This window comes from Podarcis tiliguerta (genome assembly GCF_965153285.1).
Source record: "Podarcis tiliguerta genome assembly, chromosome: 5".
In the NCBI taxonomy this organism is placed as follows: Eukaryota; Metazoa; Chordata; class Lepidosauria; order Squamata; family Lacertidae; genus Podarcis; species Podarcis tiliguerta.
Window position 1 is genome coordinate 38,016,307 of NC_139538.1, and position 7,710 is coordinate 38,024,016.

At 42.9% G+C, this 7,710-nt stretch overlaps 1 protein-coding gene across 9 annotated transcripts in view; it reads right to left on the reverse strand.

The window, feature by feature from the left end:
* MAP3K13 (mitogen-activated protein kinase kinase kinase 13) overlaps positions 1-7,710 on the reverse strand; it is a 77,829-nt gene that overhangs the window by 38,154 nt on the left and 31,965 nt on the right. For 3 of the 9 annotated variants that reach the window (XM_083443218.1, XM_083443217.1, XM_083443216.1), the window contains exons 1-2: positions 6,158-7,187; positions 1,576-1,705 (exon numbers count right to left, since the gene is read on the reverse strand). The gene's annotated coding sequence lies outside the window, so the exon portion shown is untranslated. Of the gene's footprint in view, positions 1-1,575; positions 1,706-3,226; positions 3,408-6,157; positions 7,189-7,710 lie in introns of those variants that run through there. The other 6 variants (XM_083443223.1, XM_083443224.1, XM_083443222.1 and 3 more) reach the window with 4 other exon arrangements.

Here is a 7,710-nt window from a genome sequence, read left to right on the forward strand (position 1 = left end):
GTGTCATCTGCATATCTGAGGTTGTTGATATTTCTTCCGGCGATCTTAATTCCAGCTTGGGATTCATCCAGCCCAGCCTTTCGCATGATGAATTCTGCATATAAGTTAAATAAGCAGGGAGACAATATACAGCCTTGCCGTACTCCTTTCCCAATTTTGAAACAATCAGTTGTTCCATATCCAGTTCTAACTGTAGCTTCTTGTCCCACATAGAGATTTCTCAGGAGACAGATAAGGTGATCAGGCACTCCCATTTCTTGAAGAACTTGCCATAGTTTGCTGTGGTCGACACAGTCAAAGGCTTTTGCATAGTCAATGAAGCAGAAGTAGATGTCTTTCTGGAACTCTCTAGCTTTCTCCATAATCCAGCGCATGTTTGCAATTTGGTCTCTGGTTCCTCTGCCCCTTCAAAATCCAGCTTGCACTTCTGGGAGTTCTCAGTCCACATACTGCTTAAACCTGCCTTGTAGAATTTTAAGCATAACCTTGCTAGCATGTGAAATGAGTGCAATTGTGCGGTAGTTGGAGCATTCTTTGGCACTGCCCTTCTTTGGGATTGGGATGTAGACTGATCTTCTCCAATCCTCTGGCCACTGCTGAGTTTTCCAAATTTGCTGGCATATTGAGTGCAGCACCTTGACAGCATCATTGTTTAAAATTTTAAATAGTTCAGCTGGAATATCATCACTTCCACTGGCCTTGTTATTATCAGTGCTTTCTAAGGCCCATTTGACTTTACTCTCCAGGATGTCTGGCTCAAGGTCAGCAACCACACTACCTGGGGTGTACGAGACATCCATCTCTTTCTGGTATAATTCCTCTGTGTATTCTTGCCACCTCTTCTTGATGTCTTCTGCTTCTGTTAGGTCCATTCCACTTTTGTCTTTTATTGTGGTAATCTTTGTACGAAATGTTCCTTTCATATCTCCAATTTTCTTGAACAGATCTCTGGTTTTCCCCATTCTATTGTTTTCCTCTATTTCTTTGCATTGCTCGTTTAAGAAGGCCTTCTGGTGTCTCCTTGCTATTTTTTGGAAATCTGCATTCAATTTCCTGTATCTTTCACTATCTCCCTCACATTTTGCTTGCCTTCTCTCCCCCGCTATTTGTAAGGCCTCGTTGGACAGCCACTTTGCTTTCTTGCATTTCCTTTTCATTGGGGTGGTTTTAGTTGCTGCCTCCTGTATAATGTTACGAGCCTCCATCCATAGAGACTGAACATCTAGTCTTAGGAATACTTCTAGGGAGCCTGAAGTCTTGCTCAATGTTTTGAGAAATTTTAGTTAATCCTAATAATGTTGTTCCAGGATGCTTTCTAATGGCCCAGGATTGCTACCTGCAATTTCTTCCACAAAACACAATGACTGTTAAAACCTACAAATAAATATTTAAAAGGTATCAACAGAGGAAAACTTATGTTCCTAACATACAGAAGCCTTTATCAGCAAGTCCTTTTGGATGACACCAACTAAATGTCAGTGTGATTTCTCTCTCTCTCTTTTTTTGATAGTTTGTTTGTTCACTTGACAGAATTGCATCTCAAAAACACCACACAAAGCAAAAATAACTACTTACTGTCCTCAAATTGTGGATTCCAGAAGAAGGGTAACAATTCACGACTCATTTTTGGAAGCTTTAATTATCCATGCATTCCTGCTGATTGGGTCTGTTTGACGCTATCCCCAAAAATCTGGATTTTAGTGCACTGGGGGGGAAATTCAAACAGTTAGTCAAACATATGCACATTTTGTGATTTATAACATTTACAAAAGAGACCACACTATGTAAATAAACTATGTTTGTTTCCTGCCAAATTCTAGGGAATGTTCTTGTTGGATATATAATCCAAGAGGGAAAACTTCATTTAAGGTGCAGAGCTTAGGCACAAGACTAGGACAACTTAAAAATACTACAAGAAACAAATGCAAAATTGAGTACCGTACTTTTCGCTCTATAAGACGCACCAGACCACAAGACGCACCTAGTTTTTGGAGGAGGAAAACAAGAAAAAAATATATTCTGAATCTCAGAAGCCAGAACAGCAAGAGGGATCGCTGCGCAGTGAAAGCAGCAACCCCCTCTTGCCGTTCTGGCTTCTGGGATAGCTGTGCAGCCTGCATTCGCTCCATAAGACGCACACACATTTCCCCTTACTTTTTAGGAGGGGAAAAGTGAGTCTTATAGAGCAAAAAATACGGTAAATTCTGCTTTTTTGTGCACAGCATGGGGGGACTTAACTCTGCTTATTTGCTCAACATTGCATAAAAATATTAAATAAAATCATGGTGAAATTTAACATTTTTCTTTCTGGCAGCCTGAGGTAAAAGCAGAAAATAATTTCTGGAGAAGTGTGTTTTAACTGTTCCAAAGAGAGTTTATTCTCACCTTCTCAGTTACAGCTTCTGAAAGGTTTATAGAGTGCATTTGTCCAAACTTTGTTGAAACCAATTTGATTATAAACAATAAGGTGATTTAATATTGTTTTTGACAAATTGCTTTTGTTTTTATTTTAAATCCACTTTAGAAGAAAAATATTTTTAAAAATAGTATATAAAATAACAATAATAAAATAAATAATAATAAAATAAACTTAACTATTCCAGAAGGTTGTATCACTATGGGGCACTGCTATATTAATAGGGTTTACTTCCTGATAAATTAGTGTAAGACTGCAGAACTCTTTTTTTTTTTAAGCAAAAATAACATCACAGTAACATTAAAATATTGTCAACTTTTAGAAGTTGACTATGGACATCAAAACTGGCATTTTCACTAATGCATACTATTTTTAACATTTTGTTTATTTAGATAATTATTCTCTCAGAGTCAAAACATACAATGGTCATAAAATAAGATAATTGTAAAACAAGTTAAAAATCACATCTAAGATTTACAATAATAACTATCTAAAAACAACTGTTTTCAAAATCAGCAGTAAAATAGCAGCAATACTTAAGCATTATAACATTAAGAACCTAGTTAGACTAATATCATTATCAGTTAAAAGCAGAAGAAAACAAAACCAGTCAATGAGAGAAACACACATCCAGTGGGAGGGAATTCTGTAACAATGCAGTCAGCATTGAGAAAGTCAATGCTGCCTATCTCTCCATAGGACAAGTTCATTTAAGCTGGTGGTACAAAAAGGGCAAAGACTGTAAAAACTTTAGACAAATTTGTATCTACTAAATGCTCTCCGTTTTATAATAAACACTCCATTCAGTACCTGATTCTGGGTTCGCTTGCTATTTCCCCACTTACGTAATTGCTGTGCAAGACAACAACCCTGTGGTGGGCCACAAATCTGGGGGAAATATATTGATAAGCATGCTTTCATTGATGGCAGGTGTTTTCATATATGTTTGCATGTAACATGTGATCAGGATACCATGAGCAAATACCTAAGCCTAAAAAATATGGCAGGAAACAAATTTAAATTTAAATGAACTTATTTGTTGTAACATATCTTACTAGGAACTCTTTCTAGAATGTAAATCCTTCAGCTCCTTTTATTGCACTCCCTGTGCAATAGGAAGGTCATAGAGAAGCTCTCTTGATGATGCAAAAATTAGCTCTGCAACTCACTTCCAAGTTACAACCATATATTATTTAATTTATATCCTACCTATCTGGCAGTATTCTACTTTACAAATGGAAATACCAGCTGCAACATTTAATCAATTAAAAGCTTAGTCAGTTAAAAGCTTGCTTTTTTCAGAGCTGTTGTTTTAATGCCTATGCAAATTTAACAAATGCATTATTCCACTCATTAATCAACTAAGAATTATTTAATCACATGACAGCCCTAAACAAATCCTCGTTTTTGATATTATAACAAGTACTTAATACATTACAGATTGTAGCAGCATACTTAAAACAATGTGCACAATCAAGCACAAGAGTGTTCTGAAAGAAAATTCAGAACATGAGCTAGTCTAAATCTGGAACCATGTTAAATCATTTGACTAGGCAAGGACAACATCTCACACATCCCCAAAAATCTGTATAAAAATATGGTGTTTCATTTGGCCCTAAGTATAGATAACCTAGCAGTTCGAAAGCACGTCCGAGTGCAAGTAGATAAATAGGTACCGCATTTCCGTGTGCTGCTCTGGTTCACCAGAAGCGGCTTAGTCATGCTGGCCACGTGACCTGGAAGCTGTACGCTGGCTCCCTCAGCCAATAAAGCGAGATGAGCACCACAACCCCAGAGTTGGTCACGACTGGACCTAATGGTCAGGGGTCCCTTTACCTTTACAGATAAAAATTATAAAATATGTACACTAATCTACAATCCTTCTGTCAAAGTCGTTGAGATGATTTGAAATCACAATCACTAACAACAATAGGACTGCCTTGCTGAACACTCACATAGAGGAGATTATGTCAATTACATACAACAGGTTAGAAGGAAGAACTTGAAACACTTAGATATAAGATCAAATTTAGCTATTAGACAGTTGTACAGGAACATGTTGCAAAAATTTAGACTGTTGATTTAATAGAAGCTAACAGCACAGACTCATGCTGCTATTTCCACTGTATTCCATGTGGCTTATGAACAGGCACATTACAAAATTTGTGCATATTTACTGAGAAGCAAGTCCTCTGAGTTTAATGGACCTTACTCTCTGGGAAGTGCATTTAGGATTACAGCAGGCATAGGCAAACTCAGCCCTTCAGATGGTTTGGAACTACAACTCCCATCATCCCTAGCTAACAGGAGGAGTGGCCAGGGATGATGGGACTTGTAGTCCCAAAACATCTAGAGGGCTGAATTTGCCTATGCCTGGATTACAGCCTAAAGAGGCAATCACCCCTCTCTGATTCCTGGGAGAGTTAGGATGGTGCGTAGGTACCACTCCACCAGGTTCTGTCAGCAGAGAGGAGCACTGCTGGTGGAGAGGAGGCTCCACCGTAGCAGAGGGCCCAGCTTTGTAGTAACAGGTGGAAAGCTACAACTGGCAGTTCCCTTGCAAACAGTAAAGGTAAAGGGACCCCTGACCATTAGGTCCAGTCGTGACCGACTCTGGGGTTGCGGCGCTCATCTCGCTTTATTGGCCGAGGGAGCCGGCGTACAGCTTTCAGGTCATGTGGCCAGCATGACTAAGCCGCTTCTGGCAAACCAGAGCAGTGCATGGAAACGCCGTTTACCTTCCCGCCGGAGCGGTACCTATTTATCTACTTGCACCTTGACATGCTTTCGAACTGCTAGGTTGGCAGGAGCAGGGACCGAGCAATGGGAGCTCACCCCGTCGCGGGGATTTGAAACGCCGACCTTCTGATCGGCAAGTCCTAGGCTCTGTGGTTTAACCCACAGCGCCACCCGCGTAGCAAGCAGTAAACTCTGCAACATGGCGTTGCAAGGTGTGGGCCATAGCTGGTATCCACTGGGTCCCTTCCAACTCTACAATTCTGTGATTCTACAAAGGATCACACACAAACCACACATGTGGTTTCCAAACGCATCTTTATCAAGAGAACAGTGATTCACTTGACTTGGGGAAGTGGTAAAACATATGTTTGGCACACAGAAGGTCCCAGGTTCAATCACAAGCATCTCTAGCGAGGGATGAGAAAATCCACTGTCTGAAAGACGAAGCAGCTGCTGCCAATCAATGCAAACAATACTAAACGAGATGGGCCAACGGTCTGACCCAGTGTAAGGCAGCTTCGCATGTTCCTAATCGATGGAAAGCAGAATGGAGTGTGCAGCTGGAGGTGAAGAGCATCCAGCCATGTGAAATGGTGGGAAGGGGTTTCAGGGAGCGATTTTTGGGGAATCAGAACAGGGTTGTTACAAGCGCGTCCCTGTTTCCATCTGCCAAATATCGAGGAAGAGGATACGTCTGGTGGCGCGGATTGCGTGCCCCAAAGACAACAGCGATGAGCTGCGGTCCTGCCCGCACCACGTAGCCAGGAATCCGTGTCTGAGGTGAGGGAAATCCCCTCAGCCGGCGGGGCCAAAGGAACCGGCAGGACCCCCTGCCCAAAGCAGCGCCCTCTCACAAGGAAATGCTGCGAGAAACTCCCGCCGGCCAAACCCCGGAGGTGCCTCCGCGCGCCCAACCGCCGCCACGCCGCGAAGCCGCGGCCCGAGCCAAGGACGCGCGTCCCCCCAACTAGCTCGCTCGCCTCACAGCACCCCGTTACTCACCGCCCAACCGCCGTCCTGAAGCCACTAGCGGCCATTGGTCCTCCTCCCACCTGCCGGGCCATCAACAGCGCGTCACTTCCGGCATCACCTGACACTAAAGCAAACGCTCTCGGCCGCCAACCTTGTGTTTTGGGTCCTCGACTTCCGGCTCCACGACGCCTCCGGAAGCTGCGCAGTGCTTGGAAGGCTTACATAAATGCGTTTAATTCGGGATGCGGCTTAAAGCGTGTTCAGCCTAAATCGCTTTTAATGCCAATGTGAACTTTGAAAGGCCAGAGGCTTGCGGCTATTCCAAGTACCAATTTCTCCCTCCTGCTTCCTATTCCGCAGTAACCAACACAGCGCTCTCGTTATAGATAAATAGCGCCGCGGGGTTCGACGGCAGTTGCAGTAGAGATGGAAGCTGGAATTCTATATACACACTTACCTAGGAGTAAGCCTTAATGAACCTAAGTGGACTGACTTCTGAGTAGATGCACACAGGATTGCACTGTGATCAACTAATTCACACCCATAGGAGCCAAGGTTCCTACAGCCCTCCCAATAAAACATTTGAGGGGACCGCTCCCTCCCCCCTAGGATAATGGGTATTGCTATTCAAATAATGTTATGTGATCGATTTTTATTTTTATATTTTCACACCTAAGTGAAAAAGCTGTTTGCGTTTTGTGAATTCATCTCAGGTGCGTACCCAGGGGTTGGCAAAACTGGCCTCCGGGGGCCAAAAATCCCCCCAGAAATCGGTCTCCAGTTTTCTGTTTTTCTCTCTCTCCTTGACTATGCTGGAGATGGACATAAAAGGGGACCAAAAACAAAAAGGTGTGGAAACCTCTCATCGACATCGCTAAGCAACGATTATTTGCTCTGCTATGCTCCCGCAAGGGTATCCGGCTGCCTGTGGAGCAGCTGATCCATTGTTTGGGAAAGAAGAGCGGGGCTGGCGGGGTAGGCGGAGCAGCTTTCCCTGCGCCTGTGTATGTGAGTGACTTGAGTGGGCATGAGGAGGAGGAGGAGGAGAAAGAAATGAATGAAATTTGCTTTCACAGCCAGACTTCCCCGTTTCTAAAAGCGAGTGATCCTTCTCCTTTCCCTTTCCGTCTGATGGTGACTTCGGGCTGATCTAGTGCAAAAATCATGAGAATCCGTGTTTTTTAACCATGTTTTTGCGCCATTGCAGCCCCACGAAACAATGGATGCATGATTTTTTTGATTCTGCCTACAGACTAAGACATGGTCTACAGTATCATGGCAGTTTTATTTAATTTGAATGAAAAAATCATATGAATTCATGAGGATCCGTTTAAAATCAGCTGGATCCGCCTTTTACCCGTTTCTTTCTGAGGGCAGCAGCAGTATGCCTCAGGAAACTAGTTGCTGGGGATGGCAAATGGGAGAGAGATTTTGCAGTCCTGTCATGGTGCAGCTTCCTATAGGCATCTGGGAACAGAATGCTGGACTATATATATAGCCCTTTAGTCTGATTCGGGAGGCCACAGCGTGTTCACTCTCAACTTGGTCCTACTGATTTGAGCGGGACCTTTTCTCTACCAAGC